Here is a 20,691-nt window from a genome sequence, read left to right on the forward strand (position 1 = left end):
CCACTACCTTACTGTTTATCTAATGTACACTTCCTTATGATTTATCAACTAGAATTCACCTCCTCTAACTGTGTGAACACACTTGGATTCATGATGGAGTTTGAGTTTTGGCAAATATCAATATCAAAGTCATATTCCGGTGAATGGTATAGAAGATCAACACAGCTGTACCTAACTCAGAGAGAAGGTACACATACCAAAATGGGTAGGAAAGCACAGCCAAGGGAAGAGTCTCATAACCTATCTCCTAAATCATACTATAACTTCTCAACATTAATTTGAAAAAAAATGTGTATACCTTTTAACACTTTCACTTCCATATGTGTTACCATTTATAATCTTATTTACAAATTCATATTGAATAAAGAAGCAGCAAAAACAAACAAACAAATTTAATTTAGGGCCAATTTTAAAGCTGCATATTGATAAGCAGTAATAACTAATATAGTCTATGTTAACTGGGAAGCAAAAGGGTTGTATTTGAGATTAAGGAAACTCCCTACATTCATACAAACCACTAAATCTCATTTTTATAGGGTTATAGTTGTTTTGGGCACAAAAAGTTTGTGAAGATCATACAGTTAGAGAGTGAGAGGGGAAGTACTTGAACCCAGGTCTTTGGAGTTGGAAGGGATAATATTCTTTTAGTTCTCTCCTCCCTTCTTTAATTATTGGAATTTGATGTCCAGAGAAGTCCTATCAGTTAGAGTTAGTTATATAGGAAGGTAAAATGCATAACTCAAAAAATTAAGAGATTCTGATGCTGAAAATTAATTTTACTAGAAACTTCTCTGAAATTGCTAATTAGATTACTAATCTAATCAAGCTATACTTTTGATGTAGAAAAATATTCACAAAGAATAAGGACACTCACTGCTGGTGAGTTCCCCTCTGTGATTATACCTAATTTACTTGGCATATATCTTGTACATACATAGTTATTAGTATGTTGTCACCTCCATTGGAATGTGAGTTCCTTGAGGACAGGGACTATGTTTTTTTCCTTTCTTTTTATCTCCATTGTTTAGTATATGGCTAGCACATATCAAGACATTAATGAATGCTTTTATCTGAATGAATAACTATAACAATGTGTGCCAAGGTTCTGGGTTTAACCATGCTCCTTGGCATTTTTTTCATGAATTTTTATATGTTATGTACATAAATCCTTAAGTTCTAAATTAGGTAAGCTAATGACAATAACTAAACACAATTACCTTCCAACCATTATGAAAGACCTATATATATGAATTACAAAATGGATTTTTAAAATAAACTAATGAATTGAATTAGATCCTGGGTTAGGCGTGACAGGAGGCAGCTGAAAATGACTGCTCATCCATCTTGGAAGTGAAAAGCCCAATATTCCCTCATCCACCCTAGACGGGAGCACCCTTCCCATTATCCAATACCTACTTATCTTAGCTCTAAGAATAAGACAACAGAACAGTATTTCCATTTGTAATCTGATGAGATCAACTCAATTTCTCTAAAAGAAAATCATTCAATTAATCATAAGTCAAAACATTAAAGAAAACAGTGATGCTTAAAAGGAAAGAGATCAGTTGCCTAATCAATGAGCTATTGGATAACCTTGATTTCTCCTATTGTATTAAAATTGTCATACTTTTGGAATCAGAAAGGTGCACACAACTCTGAACAAGAGAAAATCCCTGGCCCCCAAAAGTTGCAATGTTCTGATAAAAACAAAATCAACAAAGTAAACTAAAGTCCCTGGAAAATTATTATTGAGAATACAAAGAACTGTCTGATGATTTTCTGAGACCAAAGTATGTACTGATTATAATATTGCACATACAATGAAGTGTTAATTATGCTCATCCTAGAAGAATTAAACTATTTTCTTAATAAAGTCAAGGCATCTAAATATTTCCCAAATAAAATGATGAATATTTTTGAAACATATGAAATTACTATAATGTATTACAAAGTTTATTTGGGGCTTACATATGTAAGATATTGAAAATAAGAATAAATAAGAAATCTGTGAGGCACATGATAGCTGTTTCCATCTATTTAAAGGACTGCCACAAGGACAATGGATTGGTCTTGAGAGCAAAAATAAAATACAAAGTGGTAAATTGGGGTGTTAGGTAAAGAAGTATCCCAAAAACAATTAGAGGTATGCAGACATAGAAGGGGCTGCCTTGGGAGGGAGCAGATTTGGTCTCACTAGTGGTCTTCTAGAAAAAGTCATATGATCACTTAGTGGTTGAACTTTAGGGAGTTCAAGTACTAGTTGGATTATAAGATCTTGGCAGTCTCACCTCTGAGATTCTAATTCTGTGAACAGGAAGTTTACAAAAAAGCTGATTATAAACTAGGGAGAAAATTAAGAGTATTAAAACCATTTTTAAAATAATGGAATAGGAAAATTGCATACTCAACATACTGAAAAATTAAAATTTTGAAATTTAAGGAGGTAAAAAGATAATTACAAAAAATTGCTCTGTCTAGTTCCCTTTTAAGTATATTTTACAAAATTTTAATCAAAAAGTATACCTTGGGCCTGATAACAAATCTAACACATATTTATATAGGTTTATTTTAAATATAATGCATTTACTTATTTGAATAGTTAGTACTATTTCATCTAGGCATAAAAATTTCATTTCTCTACTAAAACAAAATTTCCTCCTATCTCACAACATCAAATGAATGAGTTTCATAAACATTCTTAAGTAATGTTTCTAGCCAATTGAATCAAATTCACAGTGCTAGATAATAAGGATACAAATAGGGAGGGAAAATCTGAGCCTCTGTGAGCGCAAGGAGCTTACAATATAAAAGTAGTAGAAGCAATATGACATGTAAACAGATAAATATGCTATGCTGTATAAAAGAAAGACAAGGACAAAAGAGGAAGGGCTGAATAAAATGAGTTAAAACAAAGTGGAGAGAAAGAGATTACCTTCCTGCTATGGATCAAGGAAGACTTACCTAAAATTACATCAGAATCTCAAAACTACAAAGATTCTTATTCATTATGGATTGGATTGATGGTTTCTAAATAGCCCTCCCACACTGAAATTGTATATGCTCAGGTCTTAAATCCCTGAAAATATAGGGTAGTTCCTTTATTATTATTATTATTATTATTATTATTATTCCTCTTGTATCTCTCCCTGCTTCTTGTACATAGGAGACCCTCAAAAATGTTTGAGAATGAATAAATAAATCCAACCTTCTGGCCTAGCCAAGCTCTGAGATACCTGCATTTGCCTTTATTTAAAATAGTTATTTTGTTATCTTTTTTGATAGAAAGCAGAATTTTTGGTAATTCGTGATCTGATCATATTAGCCCCTGTTTATATTTAATATCTATAAAATGTAGTAGAGTATCATCATGCATAAAAAAAATAAAATTGAAGTGCCTAATCCATAATAAAAATTTCACTATTTACTATAGAGTCAATAGCATAAATGTTATCCACATAAAAAAATAAAAATGGATTTCAGTATTTCCTTTTTCAAAGAAAACCAAAATTCCATGATTGAGGGGGGAGGGGAGAGAAAGGAACAAATGAATTTCTCAGTGTTCTTTCCCTTTCACTTTATTTCAATGATAGAATTTCATTTTGTTTTCTTTTAGTACTCTCAATTGAATTTGAATCTTAACTTTTCTTTTTAAATTTCTGTTCACATTTCCAACCAATATGAGCTAAGAGATCTGATTCATTCTGTCAAAGGCTCTGGATTTTGGATCTAGCAAATGAAGAATGGTTTTTGTAAATAGTGTGTATTAGGATAATTTCTCAAATTTGGTGGATAACTTGATAGTCTTGATATAATTTCTGAATCACCCTTTAAGTGCTTTAGAGTGCTTCAATGATCCAGTGAGGAAAGTGGAGGAAAAGAAAAATATTTAAAAATTAAATCATTTATGGGAATAGTCTGACAAATGATCCATTCTTATATAGCACCAATATCTTCCTATAAAAAGGAAAAAATTTTCTGTGTTCCTATGTGTTTATGTAAAGTTTTAAAGTTTCATCAGAGCATCAGTCATCATAGGATCCTAGATTTTGACAGAGGGAACCTTGGAGATCTTCTAATTTCACTCTAGAAAAATCAAAGCCTCTGCCATCCTAGCAAAAGTTCTGGATGCTCCAAAGGGTTTTGACACAAAAGCAGGAACAGACTACATATTTGTCAGCTGAGGGCCAATCAGATGATAGATAGATAGATAGATAGATAGATAGATAGATAGATAGATAGATAGATAGATAGATAGATGATAGATGATAGATAGAGATATAAAAATACACACACACACCGTGCAATAGAAATAGTATTGGTCTTAAAATCAGAAAACCTGGATTTTAGTCCCAGGTCTGATAATTGTCATTTCAGTTTACTCATCTGTAAAATGGATGGAGATAATACGTGTAATATCTACTTATGAGGGTCATTATGAGGGAAAATTGTAATGTGATCTTGAACTGAGCTACTACATCTCTTAAAACTTTCTAAACTATTACATTTCTTACTTCTCCTGAAAATAAAACAGGAAGCAACTATCCAGTAAATAACAAATTTTTGCAGTCCTTAACTTTGACAGAGAAACATCAAATGTAATACGCATGGTTTTGCTGGCAGAATTTGTTTTCAGAATCTCCAGGCAATGTAAGTACACACACACACACACACACACACAGAGAGAGAGAGAGAGAGAGAGAGAGAGAGAGAGAGAGAGAGAGAGAGAGAGAGAGAGTCAAATTTTTTATTCAATAAGTCATTTGGAAGAGTCTCCAGAAGTGTGCCGAGGCATGTTTCTGGTGTTTTGCCAAATTATGTGCTTCTGTTTGTGGCTTTCAAATATGGATCAGACGGATGCATAAGTATGTACAGTTTGGCAAGTAGTGACAATGGTCTAGTCTGATTTTAGTAAATGAAGCTTTTCATTAGTCCTACTAGGTGAAAGAAAGAATTAACAACTTGTTTGAGCTCTGTCTTTATATCCCTCTTCATCATCCATTCTTGTTCATTTGCCATAGATTAGAAGCTGTCAGATTTTCAGATGTCCTCAACAGATAAACCTAAAGCAAGGTTTTTGAACAAGAAGTTCAAATGTCAAGTGCATTTAAATTGGATATTGAACTTTTGTTCATTGTTATTCTAAGACTAAAACACTTATTTCTTAAATTCCCTTTGGGGCTGAACCCTCCAAATGTGTCCCCCATCCCCCACTAACTGACAACAAAATGGAAATTAAAATGTCATAGTGTTTTCATGTCTTGAAAGCACAAAACATAAAAATGTACTTTTCAATGGAATTTTGCTCACATACAAGTTTTTCTGCCTTCTGTATCTGTCCCAATAGAGTGTCAATCTAGGCTCTACTGGCACACATGCATTTGAGCTTTTAATTCCAACAAGGCTTCTTAAGACTTTATAGTACTTTAAAACTCCATCTTATGAACATCTCAGAATATAGGAAATTTTAATATTGAGGACGTTTTTTGTCCTAAAGAAAAAAGGAAAGACTTTTGATTTTTTTAAATAATATTTACAGTAAAAATAACAATTTATATTTCTATTGTGCTTTGAGGTTTACAAAACACTTGCTTTCCTTCTAAGATAAGGCAAAATAGTTCAACGAAAAGAGTGGTAAACTTGCAGTCAGAAGAACTGCATTTGAAGTCTTATTTTAGTATTACTAGCTACATGAACTTAATTTAGATGCTTCATTCATCTTGATCTGAATTTTCTCATTTGTAAACTTGGAGGGGTTGATCCAAATAATCTAAGTAACTTATAGTATTGGATTCTTTATTAATCTAGGGATTCTTATTATTCCCATTTTATAGATAAAGAAAATTAAGGTTCAGACAAGTAAAGTTACAACAAATGAGAGTTGCTACATCTTCCCAGGTCATCCATAAAGTGCCAAGGAAAGATCAAATGTCTTTCAGTATTTAACATTTTCTTCTCTTTATGGGTAGGAATAATACTTGAGTCACACTTAGAAAAGTTCACAGGAACCAAGACATTCTAAGAGGTAAAAAGGATTAGATACTGACAGTGGTCCATTGTTAATTGAGTCCCATGTGTGAAAGCTAAGGAAAGATTAGTTTATACAGCTGCTGCTATTTGTCATAACACTGCTAACAAGATACACATGTTTAATTCAAGTCTTATTTCAGACCCCAAAAGTGGACAGACCAAGGGTGTGAAAAATATTCACTGAGGGCAGTCAATTTCATTAGAGAGCCTTGACACTAGAGAGCAAATCACCCCTGATTGTCCTACTGTCCAATAAAAGAAAAACTGTATCTCACTTAGCCCAACCACACTAAAGTTTTCAAGGCAGGAGTTAGGAAATAAGAGAGGAAGTCTGAATGCAGAAGATCAGAACACTACCCTGAGAAGGCTGACTAAAGCACTAAAATAAGGCACCATGTGTGGTCTGTCCAGAGTCTCAGGCCTTCGGGCACTACTCATGAAAATATGACTTTCCCTGTCAGGAAAAAAAAAAGTTTTAAAAAAGTGACAGGAAGGATTTCCAGCTCAGCCAAAAAGTGAATCAAATTATTTGGCCTTTGTAGTTGGAGCAAGTTAACAACTTTCTTGCCATCCTGTTCTGTAAACTCCTAGAAGGCAGAGAACACAACTTTTTAAGCCAGGTTTATACAGCATCCCACATATTGTTTCCTCTTTGGATTTTCTTCAACTCAAGTCAAAAGGCAGAAATTAGAAACTTGTTTTAAAAATGGAGGGCTTCAAAATTATTTATTTGGGAATATAATAATGATGGGGGGTGTATCTTCCCTCCTGCCTTTATTTATTAAGTTGTCACATGGTCATTTGAGATAGCTTTAAAACAGGTTCTACAATACACACTGCAACTGCCAATGAGCTTTCAGAGAGATTGGTTTTTTTGGAGATAACCTTTTAACTTCACTGGGCCATCAAAACCCATGTTGACAAGATACTTTCCTAAAGTCACTTTACCATCTCCCTTATCAAATAATAATCTCAAGTCACAAAATGTATGATCTCATTTTTAAACTTAAGATGCAGCTTTCAAATTTGAATGGTTATATGGGATAACACTGGAATGAGCTGTCTTCCAGTTACCAAGAAGGGACTTTGTAATTGATAAATCTACCAGTCTATGAATCTAGTTGAATTATGTGCCATCAAGGTATTTAATGATGTTGCCCTGAGGGAGTGTTCATGGGAAATAACACTCCTTTCATATACCTTTCCAGTTTGTTCCCCTTCAATTATTAGCTAGTGGGAGAGACCATCCTGAACTTCAATTAAAGCTACAATTATCATAAAGATGCAAATTATAACAGTAAAGCCCCACCTCATATTTTTAAATATTTTTGACATTAAATAGTACCACCCCTAAATAATATTCCCTTCTATAAGCAGTTTCAAAGTAAGAACTATGTTTTGCTAGTATATGATAGGGTCAACACAATTCTTTTTAAATGGTCTAAGGCCATGCTTTAGAACAATAAATTTTTTGAATGACCTATGTTTGACTTTGCAAAATATACAGTTCCAGAAAATCCAAACAAAAATCATCAGTAAGTCACTCCATCTCCCTCTTTGGAACCTAAGGTAATTCATATGTAAAATAATAGGATTAAGCTAAATGATCTTTAAAGTCCTTCTCAATTCATATATTCTATATTCTTTTTTTTTTTTTAGATTTTTCAAGGCAATGGGGTTAAGTGGCTTGCCCAAGGCCACACGGCTAGGTAATTATTAAGTGTCTGAGGCTGGATTTGAACTCAGGTACTCCTGACTCCAAGGCCAGTGCTCTATCCACTGTGCCACCTAGCTGCCCCCATATATTCTATATTCTAAATTTTTTGCCTGCTCTGGTATTACATTCTCACTTCCATTTAAACTCTAAATCCTTTGGTTTAGTTTAAGAAGGGAGACTTAGGAATCAACTAATCAAACTTCTCGATTTTACACAAGAAGAAACTGAGACCTTTAAGAGGTTAAATGATTTTTTCAAACTCAGAAAACTAAAAATCAGCAGAGATGTTCAAATCCAGTTCTCCTGACACTAATCCATCAACAAACAATAAGCCCCTAATATGTGACAAACACAGTTCTATTATTAAAATACCATGCTGCTACCATCAACCTTTGAGACATATTTAACTGAGTATAGAGCCTGCCTGGAGAGCAGGTCCTGTCCTGAATCAAATTCAACTCATTGGACTGACTGTAGGTCTCAAAGAGGAAGTTATTTGATTAAAATGCCACTTGCCATCTCCCTTAAAAGAAATCTAAAAAACAAATAACAGAAGTATATCACTTCTGGAAAAAAAAGAAGGGTGCTTATAACAAAGTAATACCTGGGAGGCACAAAATGGAATATAATATCCTTATCTTTCATCATAGATCTAATACACTTATAGATTACTTTGGAATGAAGTAAACAGAATATGAAGCCAGCAACTTACTTGAGAGTTAAGACAAGAGAACATGAAGCAGTACAATACCTGATACATAATAGGTACTTAGAAATACTTATTGAATTGAATTGAATCTCAACTACTAATTCCCGATTCTCAATGGAGAATTTCATTTCCTTTTTGACTCAAATGACACCTTGAATTCATAGTTCTTTTTCTCTCTCAACCCCATCACCCAAAATCAGCCTCTACCTAGGAAGCCACATCCTGTCCTTCACCACCTGACTGAAACCCCAAAACTTCCCCTCTGAAATCTCATACTCTCCTACAATCCTTGAGCCTTCTCCATGCTCTTAGGAGCTTCTCTAATTGTCTAACTTGTCTCCTTAGATATTTCTCCCTGCTTTATATTCCCAACCTCTCCTCCACTGAATCCTCCTCTGCTTTTATGCACCTATTTCCAAACTCTAAAAAGTAAACTTAGTCTAACCCTGATACTCCATCATTCCTATTTCTCTACTTTCATATGCTGCCAAACTCCTTCACTATGTGGTCTTTATCTCCTGTCTCCATTTCTGAATGACCAATTCATTCCTTAACCTCCATAATCCATCTTCCATTCTCACTCCTCTCCTGAAATTGCTTTCAAAAGTATTAATGACCTTCTAATTATCAGTTTCAATCATATTTTCTACTCATTCTTCTTGTCCTTTCTGAAGTATTTGTTGTTCAGTCATTTTTTTGGTCATATCTGACTCTTTATGACCCCATATAGAGTTTCCTTGGCAAAGTTATTGGAGTGGTTTGACATTTCTTTCTCCAATTCATTTTACAGGTGAGGAACTGAGTCAAACAGGGTTAAATGACTTGCCCAGAGTCTCACAGCTCTTAAGTGGCTGAGGTCACATATGAACTCATGGAAATGGGTCTTCCTAATTCCAAGCCCAGTGTTCTTTCTATTGGGTCACCTATTTGCCCATCTCTGAAGTATATTTCCAATAAATCAGCCCCTATTCTGCCTGAAACTCTCCACATTCTTATCCTCACTATTATTCTATTAAAATCTTCTGTTCCTCCTTGGTTTCTTTAATAGGAATCTATTTTCCAGTCCCTCAATTATGAGCCATTTCTCAAAGCTGGCTTTCTTCCCTTGGCTTCTTCTCTCTACTTTTACTCATTTTCATATCGTCACTTATACACTTTATTTAGCTGATTCCTGTCTCTGCATGCTACTATCATTTTTATGATAGTAGCCTATCAAAGCTGAAATCCTGAAGTCATCTCTGGCTCAGCACTCTCTATATTCAATTCTTTGCAGTATAACTTTTGAAATACATAATAGCATATTCAACAGAAGGCAAGTCTTGTAGTAAGGAAAAACTTGAATTCTAGTGCTGCCTTTGATACATACTATTGGTTTGGTAGGTTAAGTCACTAATCTTCTCAGTACTTCAACTAACTATAACCATCCCTAATGCACATCTGAATCAGATAAGGGGATATTCTACACTGGAAATTGTCTCATAAGAAAAAAAATCAGGTCCTAGACCTTTTCCCCAACTCTAACATTTCTTTCAAACACACACAGACATGTGTCTCATTCAACTGCCAACATTCCACCTGGCTTTATTAACATCTAGACTATTAATTTTCCTCTATGTCTTTTGCCCCGTTAAAGCATCCCCAGATTAATATTATTTAAACACAATTGAAATCATGTATCTTGAACAAAAATAATTCATTAGTTTCTCATTGCTACAGGATAAAGTAGAAATCTTTTTATCTGACATTCAACATTTTACAATCAATTTTACAATCAGGTCACAATCAATCTGTGGTAGGAACAACATTATCTACCAGAAACCCCAATCATTGAGGCTAATTTCCAGTCTGATCTGATATTATTCTTCAATGTGAACTCCATTTCAATAAGGCTGGTCTAGTCACAGTAATGAAATACAATAGGAAAGAGTCCTGGATTTGTCAAGAGTTTTGGATTCAAAGCCAAAATTCTGTTACTTAAAACTTGAATGATCTTAGGCAAACCTCTTTCTAAGCTTAGTCCTAAAATGTAAAATGAAAGAATCAGATAAAATGATGTCTAAGATACTTTCCAGAAAGAACTTGATGAGGCTGTGGTTCATTTCTTTTTCAATCATGTCCATTTTTATCATGTGTTTGTTCATTCCTTCTAGCTTCCCTATTATTAGATGAACACAGAAAATAATACAAGAACATCTTCACTATATGCCACAAAAATAATATATTTTTAAATTTGTTATTGAATAAAACCATATATGAACAATACCAAAAAGGCACTCTCTACTAATACCATATAGCAATAGTTAAATTTCAATATAGGAAGTAAGACAGTTTCAGAGCCATTTGTATAAAATATAGTTTACTGAAATCATATGATAGCATACAAATTATCACCTAAAAAATGAGCATAAAGGTATCTACTCAATTGCCTTTATTATAATTCAGACCCATCCCACTGAATATTTAATGTTTTTCATATGTTCACTGATTCATCATATGTTTCTAATAATGTATCCAAAGACCATTTATAAGTTTTCAAATTAATAATATTTCAAAGGAAACAACTTATCCTACATTTTACATCCTTCAGTGTATCTAAGGAATGAAAAGTCTCCATAAGGCTTTTCTGGAAACATCAAATTAATATAAATCAACCTCAAAAAAAAGATGCTCCTAAAATCTAAATTGCATTCCTCTACCTGAAAATCTAAGGTGAACTAATTAAGATAGACATCACTACTTTCTACTTAGAAAGTCTAAACTTTTTTTCATAAAGAAACCTAAAGCCAACATTAAAAAACCTACCATATTACTGCTACCTTGAACAACCAATGTACATTCAAAAGATGAGACAAATGGTATATAGTTGTTAACAGTTCAAGATGGTCCCCATAATTATCCAATTAAACATATAATGCAAAGGGTAGAAGTTTTAATGATTCCATAGAGCATGAATATCAGAATACTTCAGAAAACTATTAAGTGGAATGTACAGGCTGCTGAGTCAGAAGAAAGTGAAAGGAGAGCTGATATATTTATAGAGGAAGACTAGAAGAAAAAATAAAGTAGAGAAACACGTCACTTAACCACTCTTTATGTGGTCATATAAACACAACAGACAGTGGTAAAATCCAGAAAACAAAATTTAAGTAACAATTATTGTAAAACCAAAAGAATGCAAAGCAATGACTTTACCCTATAATTCCTACTGGCTGTCCCATATCCACTACATACCCTCAGCCTCACTTTGCTAGCTTGCTGCTAAGTTAGAAACATGGATGTAATTATAGTTGTTGGCTTTTGACTCTGTCTATAAACCATGCAGAGATAAACTGCTATTAGTGAACATACCAACTCCATATAATTGTGTTTTGACATTATAGGTAAAAACAGTGAGAAAGAAAACTAACCACAGCAATTATAAACAGCATGCTAGAGGGCATGTCAGGTCACTTATGACCCTGAGTGAGTTGCCGTAATTCCAAAGCTCCGTTTATTGTACATTCATAGGCACAGATTGTTACCTGTACAGTAAAATAGCATATATATACAAAAGAAATATAAAATATTTGTATCTATGAAACAAAAATATATAGCTTCTTAAATTCTTTGTATTGCAAGAGTCAAATTTGAAGAGAAATAAAGTTTATATGTTATTTAAGGTCTTGGGACTTATGAGGTGGAAGTGTTTGGGAGAAAGCATTTATTCTATACCCTTTCCCTCCAGTTTATAGATAAAGAAACTGAGACTGGGAAAAGGGAAGTGTCCTGCCTAATGTCACACAGTTAAAAACAGCAGAGATTCTTTGACTTAATATTCTGAGTTTCTCTCTGCTTATCATTTGCATTGGACTAAGAATATTCGATTCTAAATTTGTGTTCATACAAGGAAAAAAAAAGATTTCAGGAAAGTAACTGGATAATTCCAGGGGAAAAAATGACAACTGTAGAAAATGCTAATGGGTTGGGCTTGGGCCAGGTTATTTTGGGGCAATGTCTTAAGCCTAAACCAGTAGTCTCCATGGATCCAATTTATTAGACAACTTTCAGTGGTCCATTTTATGTAAAAGAGAAAAAAAAATCTGTTGAGTCCATATCTTTTTGAATCTTATCTTTCCCTCAGGACCAAAAGTAGGTGAAAAATGCAGTATGTTATATAAATATGAATTAATCATGATGACCAGATACAAGCTGCTGAGATAAAATGTGGGAAAATATTTGACTGCTTTTCCAATCAAAGGCCCAAAATGATTCGTGTTCCACAAGAGTCAACAAAAGTATGTAATAAAAATATAAAATTGACAATTGTATGAAAATAAACAAACCAGACTATTTTATACAGATGTCATTTAACCCATTTTTCTTTTATTTGGTATACAGAAAGATCTGACAATAGGTAACCTTTCTAAGCAATACATAATAGTACAATAATTAAAGCTAGAATCTATGAACTTCATGCAGATTCTTAGAGGATTATAAATTAAATGAGATAGGAAGAGGGAGGAGACCTCTAGAGGAGGTTATCTAACACACAGTAAACTGTTTTGTAGAATAAATGTAACTTCATACTAATAAACAAATAAACTTTCCAAACATATATGTGCATTTAAGAGGAAAGAAAAAGATGTGGGTTGCCTACATTGTTAGTTCCAAAGCTCTGTAATTCAGTTTTTTAAATACAAAATAAAAATCCACTGGGTTCTTCTAACATCAAAACATCCTCCCCCCTGCCCTTACACTAAAGTTTTAGAATTTAATACTCTAAGGGAAACAAGAAATATCATTATCAAGATATACAATTGAAATCCAAACATTTAAAATATAAAAACAAAAATTATAAACATGAAAAATGAAAGAGTTTCAAGTGGTAAATTGACTACAAGTGGTGTTACAAATGTAAGAGATAAGCTCTTTGGGGAAAAGCATACATTTTTGCATATATCCCCAGCATTTAGCACAGTATCTTAGATGCAATAGGTATTTAATACACTTTCACTGAATCAAATGCAATTATAGTTCGGATCATTCCTTGGGAAAGGGAAAGTTAGGATCACCACACCAGTGCATATGCAGATGAAATCTTATTAAAAGAAACACTAAGCAAAAGAAAGGGAAATACCACAAACTAGCAACATGTAGCTAATATAAAATGTGTCTGATAGAAAAAAGAGAGTTTGGGCCAAGTAAAGGTTTACATACGTACTATGTATCTGAACATAGAGTATTTTTTTGTGCTGCTGGAATTGACTTTTTCTACCCAAAAAGCTGCCTCATTGAATCTTCAATTCTGCATCATCACACATTCTAAAAAGTAAAAGGCTGTGATTTGCTATACCGTATAAATGATTACAGTTGCAATACTTAATTCTAACATCATAAAAAGATAAGAAATTATCAGCACAGCCACATCAAAGCAAAACAATTTTAAAAGGGTAAAAATCCAAGGCATTTCAAAGAAAAAACTACCTAATTTGATAAAGTAATCATAAAAATGTCTATAGAAGGACTTCTATGCTTTTGTATATTCGTGTGTCTTTGTGTGTGTGTGTATTTGCCACAGAGATCGTACATTTTGAAAATTACTTATTCATTCATTCAATAAATATTAATTAAACAATTAACTATGTAATATGGAAACTGTGACCATGTCAGAAGGCAAGAATCTTTCCCTGAGCTTACAATCTGATTATTATAAATGAGCTATTATCTTTGACATTCTCTATTTCTCAGCTATCTCTTCATATATACAATGTGGATTTAAGAAATTTATATATTACATATATACTATATATATATTATATATATAATATAAACAATGTGGATTTCAGAAATTTAAGATCAAATGAAGCACAGGCTGACAAATTTTTTTCTTTTTGAAATTTTGCTTTTGACTGGAAAAATAACATTAATAGTACTCCCTTCTTTACCTTGAGTATCAAAATATTTTTAATTTAATCATTCTTTTCAGTCTGAAAATCTCAGTTCACATGCAGCTGATACTTTCTCACATATTAACTAAGAGTTCATCAACAAGTCTCAAATATCGTCTCCTGGAGAAGTATCAACTTCTTATTCAGGCAAAAGAAGCATCTGTAAGATATGATCTGTATGATATGATCTGTATAAAATCATGTGAATGATTCCATTGGAATTTTTATGTTATAATTCTAAAAGGGAAAGGAAGGGGAAAGAACTTAAGTTAATATATGAGGTATACATATATAAATATATTTAAGAGTTCAGTTCCTAAAATCTGGTATACCAGAGAGAAGCCTCACTCCCAAATGAGAAAGATCAGTTTTTATAAAATATACCACATCTCCATATAGCAAGAAGAAGAAAGATTGATGAGTTTTCAAAAAAATACATATGATTATATTTTTCTCCAGGTGGAAGCCTCTTCAGATTTGGCAACAATTCTTTAATAGTATATCACAAACAAGACAATATTTTAACCTTTAACTCAGATTCTTGAAAATGCATAAGAAAGCTCATTTTTCTTCTTCAAAGATGAAGGCAGAGGATTCAGCTGGCATCTCTAGGACATCAGAGAATTGTGGACAACAGAGTTGTCCAGTTTCAAAGACTCTAGGAATGACTAGTGGGGACCCTCTTTGATCCTTTTTTTGTCACTTTCCTCTCCCTTGCAGAATCTATTCATGTCCTTACTTGCAGGGAATCAAACTGAACAGACTAAGAGGATGTTCTACTGTGTTGAGAATAGGAAGGGGAGAATCACCAAGCACAGTTTGACAAATCCTGATTTAAAAAAAAGAACCATACTCTTTGAGAGAGAGAGAGAGAGAAATCTAAGGAAGTCCCTATGAAAACATAAAACACATTTTTCTCTCATGTCTCATTCCAAAGGGGAAACCACTAGATTTGGACTCAAAGAACCTCATATCAAATCTTGACTCTCCCTTGGGCAAGGCACTCCAGACCCCTGGACCTCAGTTTCCTTTTTTATAAAATGAGGAGGAACTATATGATCTTGGAGGCCCCTTCATGTCATGATCCTGTGATCTTAGATCAAGGGGAAGAAACAAGAAATATTCAAATGCTAAGAAGTATTGCTAAGGGAATGAATGGGAAAATTGTGAAATTATCTTTAAAATCCTCCCTACCCTTTACCAACAATCAAAGAAGATATCACTAGATTCAATTTCAATTTTCTTTAAAGCATTGAGATATTTGCAAAATGATTCAGATTTATCACTTCTTTGAAACTTTTTAAACTTGATAACCTTGCAACCAGCTTATTCTTTGTCCTCCAAAATAAATCAAGACATGACCTGTTCTTGCAAAGTCAAGCTAAAATTTGTGATTGCAGTTGTTTAATCTTCTCTGAGTTTCTCTTTTCTTTCTTGTATGTTGAATAAAATCACATAATAGTAATAAATGAAACTTTTAGCCTCATATAAATTCTCAAGTCAAAAGACAGAAACTGCATTTTGTTTGATTTAGACCAATTTAACTATAAACATCAATTTGAATTTCTATATATAGAAGAGTGGAAGGAGCATTGGACTCAATTCTTCTACTCTTCCTGCCACAATGTGATCTTTCACTTCTTGACACCTCGGTAGTTTTACTCATAAAAATGAAGGAATCTGACACAACTACAGCTCTTAAAACCTATAAGGAAAACAAAAGTTTAAGAAACAAGACAATATGCTCAGTGTCTAACTTAACAGAAATAGTGTTAATTCATTCTTTTTAAAATAAGTAAATGAAACAAGCCAGAATCAGGGCGGCTAGGTGGCGCAGTGGATAGAGCACCAGTCCTGGAGTCAGGAGTATATGAGTTCAAATCTGGCCTCAGACACTTAATAATTACCTAGCTGTGTGGCCTTGGGCAAACCATTTAACCCTATTTGCCTTGCAAAAAAAAAACCTAAAGAAAATAAAAGAAATAAGCCAGAATCTTATCATGAACTCTAGATTGCCCTTATAATGTGTAGAGGTTTGCATATCTCACACAATTGCTTCAATTTCTTTCGTCCCATTTTTAACAAGAATCATATAGACAGTGTGACATAATTGATATTTTGTAATCAGAAGATGTACCAGCTTAATCTCATATTATATAAATAGTTTATGTTTTCATTTTCCAAAACATCCAGAAATATTTTATCTATTAGAAGTGAATAAAACTACACTGATTCTCCAGATGCAAGTCAGAGTAATGATGTCATAATTATTAGAGTAGGAGCTAGAAGCTACTTGATATCAAATCCTAACTTTGACATTTATTAACTATATGACCTCTGAGTGTCATTATACATATATATATATATATATATATATATATATATATATATTAAAGAGAACTGATTAGAGTTGCAAAGGTGATCTCACAATGTGAGAGACAAATGAAGTCATTCAGTCCATAATGGACTGGACCTATGATTTTATTGGTGTGGGAAACTCCTTATGAGGCAACTCTGTCCAGTTCAAGGAAACACCTGCTACTTATCAGATGATCTTAGAAAGTGGCTTGAGGTATTGAGAGGGTAAATGCTAGAGTCACACTACCATTATATTACAAAACTCTGATTTGAACCCAGGTCTTTCTGACACAGAAGTTAACACTTAATCTCTTTATGATATACTCTTATAATATTCATCAGAAAATGTCAAAATGTCTATCCTATACCTTTGGATACTTTTATATCAGCATCAACAATATTTTAATTGTGCTATTAATGACTATGGGAAAGAATAAAAATTATATAATACAAATCACTCCATGTTATACTGGTATCCACAATATACTAAATCACATAACAGCTCTAGCAGGTTGGAAAGATTCTCTATGGAGGATTTACAGAAATATGTGGACAGTACAGCATAGGATAAAAAGGTATGGGTGGATTTATGAGAATATAAAAATAAATGAAAATAACAGTATGAAAAAATGTGTTTATTTCATGAGTTTCCATAAACTTTGTTGAAATCCCATCATGTTGAACAACGAAGTAAATATCTACTATTGGAGAAAGGGATTTTTAATGATAAAGCACAGGGCTCTGGCCCTCTCTATAGTGAAAGATTCTCTTTACTTTCTTTTTCAATTATAAAGTCCTACTAAATTTCAAATGATGTCAACTACAGTCAAGAACACCATTAAACATTTCATTAGTACCTACTGTGAGTGAGTTACAATAATTAATTTTGAGTTGCTGAAAATCATGCTAGGTTCTGAGATACAAGATGCTTACAGTCTAGAAAGGTGAGCTAAAACAAATAGTAACAATTCAAAAGAGGATATAGTAAGAGTAAAGGAAACTTTCAATTAGAGTGCAATAAGAAATTTTATTATGTAGAAATCCCTTTCAATGGAGCAGGATTAGAGAAGGCTTAAAGAAGGAGATCACAACTGAGCTAGACCTTGTTTAGACTCCAAAATGATTACTGAAAAGGGCCACTGACTTAGATAATAGGATCATTCATGACCCTCAAGAAAGCTGTTTCAGTAGAGAAGTAGGTAGTGATTTCTAGAGCAGTAGAGACATAAGCCAGATGGCAAATGGTGAGGGGGTGGTGAGAACATGAAGAAATTGCAGTGTAAACTACTCCTTCTACAAGTTTGGAAGTGAAGGGGAGGAAAAGTACAAAAGGTACTTTGCAGGTGTGGATTATGTAAGAACATAATGAAAGGATTTAGAATATCCTACATGAGGAATAGTAAAAGGTTTGAGGAAAGTTTCTCCTTAGGACACAGAAAATCATAGGTTGAGTGAAAGGAGCCAATAAAGAGGGAAAGAGTGATAATATGAAAGAAAGAATTGATGTGGATAAAGCTAATTTTCTGAGGGAATAGCACGGAGAATGCAAATCGAAGGCTTAGCTTTGGCAGAGATTGGAAAACACCTCTTCCTCTAAAACTAGAGGGAAAGAGCAAAGAATAGCTAAAAAATACAAAGTGATTTAAAGGTTTTAAAGGAATTCACAGCCAAAGGTTATAATCAACTCAATAAGCTTGGACTGAAAGTGAATGATAGGAAGGTTTGGGCGTTGAAGAAGATAAGAAAGGGTTACATATGATAGTAACTATAAAATTACTATGAAGAATGTGATTGAATCAAAATAACAGAATGATGATAGTTGAAATTGATAAGGTACTTTCAAATTGCAAAGCACCTCCTAGGCATTATCTGATTTGATCTTGCTAACAACCTTGAAAGGTAGGTGATATTATTATCCCATTTTACAGATGAGACAACTGAGACTCAGGTAAGTCACACAACTAATGCCAATGAGAATTTGAATACAGGTTTGAAGTACCAAATTGCATTCATCATAAGGTAACAGTGTGTGTGTTTGTGTATACATATATATGTGTGTGTATATATATATATATATATACATATATACAATATAGTAGGTATATATCTTTTAGAAAATTTAATTCAACAAACATTTATTAAGTGCCTATTATGTATCAGATACTCATAATACAAAAATTAAAACAGTTCCAGGTATCACTGAATTTATATCCTACTGATTCTAATATTTACTAGTCACATGAAGAATTTAAGCAAGAAATTTAATCTCTCTGAGCTTAGTTTTCCATTTGTAAAATGAGAATTATTGTTTTTGCACTGCCTACTTCACTGGGACATTGTGAGGAAAGTTCTTTGTAAATTGTGATTCATTATATAAATGCAAGTTATTATTATTAACATATATGTATGAAGTCTCAAACTTACACTAAAAGCTACATTCTATTTTGGAATTTAGAACTAATTTTTATAAAAAAATTAAATATGATAGTTCTGTAGCTCAAAGAACTATATTATGAGAGTCCCATCTTACATTAGTGCTAGTAGGTCCAGTGGAAGCTACATGCATGAAGAATATTGTCTTTTATAATGAAAATGTATTTCACATTGGAACATTGTATATTGTCCAATGACCATAAGTGCAGGGATTCATCTATCCTCTCTCCTTCTATTTAAAAAGAGTACAAGAGATACTTAATTCCACAATATAGTATCTGCAGCTCAATCTTGAGAGTCATTACAAAGAGTCCATCCCTAAAGTAGGAGTGGGTAGAGTGTGAATGTGCAGTGCTAGAACTAACAAGGAACAATGAAGGGGGAAAGACAGAAAGCTGGGATGAAGACTCATAAAAAAAGGATAATTAATCAAATCATTAAAAACCATACAAAATAGTAATCAAGGAAAATCAATCACTATCCATATATACCTTTTTCCATTCTCTAGCAAATCCTTATAAAAATAATCTATACATTCATCTATAGATTATTTTTATAAGGATTTGAAGCCCATCATTGATCAAAGTATGAAAAGGAAAAAGAAAGACTTTCAAAATTATATCCTTATAACTGATTAAAAGGTAAAAAGAATACATGATCCCACTATGATCAATGTCTCTTTTTCAAAAGCATTTGATATAATAACGCTATCCTTAAGGCTCTCCTCCAAATGTTCTTCAAAACATGTCCAATTCAGGCAAAATGCCCTAAAAAATGCAATAAGAGTTAACTTTGTTTAAAATCCCTATGATTTATAATTTTGTTGTGTGTTTAAAAGGAATAACAAGCTGTACATAATAGATCTACAGGTGAAATTCTTTTTTCTATTATACTTTGTTATAGAAATCTTGTTTTATTTCTTAATTCCTAATAAAAATATATAATTTTTAAAAACCTTTCAATTATTAATATCAAGGAAAATATAAAATGAGGAGGAATGATTGTCAAAGATGTTTGTAACCATCATGAAAAATATCTGGTATAGAGTCCAAATGGAAGAGAGACTGCTGATAATGAGAAACTTCATAAGCTACCATTTGTGGATGGCACCATACTGCATGAAACCCCAGGATATTTCAGAGACCCTTAGATAACTTAAAACAGTTCATCCATCCACAAAAATCAGGTGAATAAAGAATGTCTATTGTCTAGATTATGAAATACAGTTGAATGATCAATTCACAGAAAATAGAGATGAGCAATGGCTTTACTCCTGCTTTGAAGTTAAGAGAGAGCACTAAATTGCAAATCAAAAAGTGCTTTTAATGACCCTAAGGTTCACCCTGAACTATCTTCTTATACATCAGTATCCTTCTACTTATACTGTGTGACTGAGTCATGGAATACCATAACTTCTAAAGTAGAAAGTCACCCAAAAAGCAAGCGAGGTACATGAAGGACTCCCTTCTGTCACTGCCACTCTGGGGAACAGAACCCTGCTACACAGCTTCACCTCGATG

The 20,691-nt window shown here is 33.0% G+C and overlaps 1 protein-coding gene across 7 annotated transcripts in view; it reads right to left on the reverse strand.

Moving 5' to 3' along the window:
* The window catches only part of NFIB (nuclear factor I B), a 270,748-nt gene that overhangs the window by 224,200 nt on the left and 25,857 nt on the right, over nt 1–20,691 (reverse strand). Inside the window, exon 3 of one of the 7 annotated variants that reach the window (XR_012470854.1) lies at nt 1–20,684. This exon is cut by the window's left edge and continues 27,375 nt beyond it. The exons of the other annotated variants lie outside the window; for them this stretch is intronic. The gene's annotated coding sequence lies outside the window, so the exon portion shown is untranslated. The remainder of the gene's footprint in view (nt 20,685–20,691) is intronic. 7 annotated transcript variants of the gene reach the window in all.

The sequence above is a fragment of the Macrotis lagotis genome, chromosome 8, assembly GCF_037893015.1.
Source record: "Macrotis lagotis isolate mMagLag1 chromosome 8, bilby.v1.9.chrom.fasta, whole genome shotgun sequence".
Lineage (NCBI taxonomy): Eukaryota > Metazoa > Chordata > Mammalia > Peramelemorphia > Peramelidae > Macrotis > Macrotis lagotis.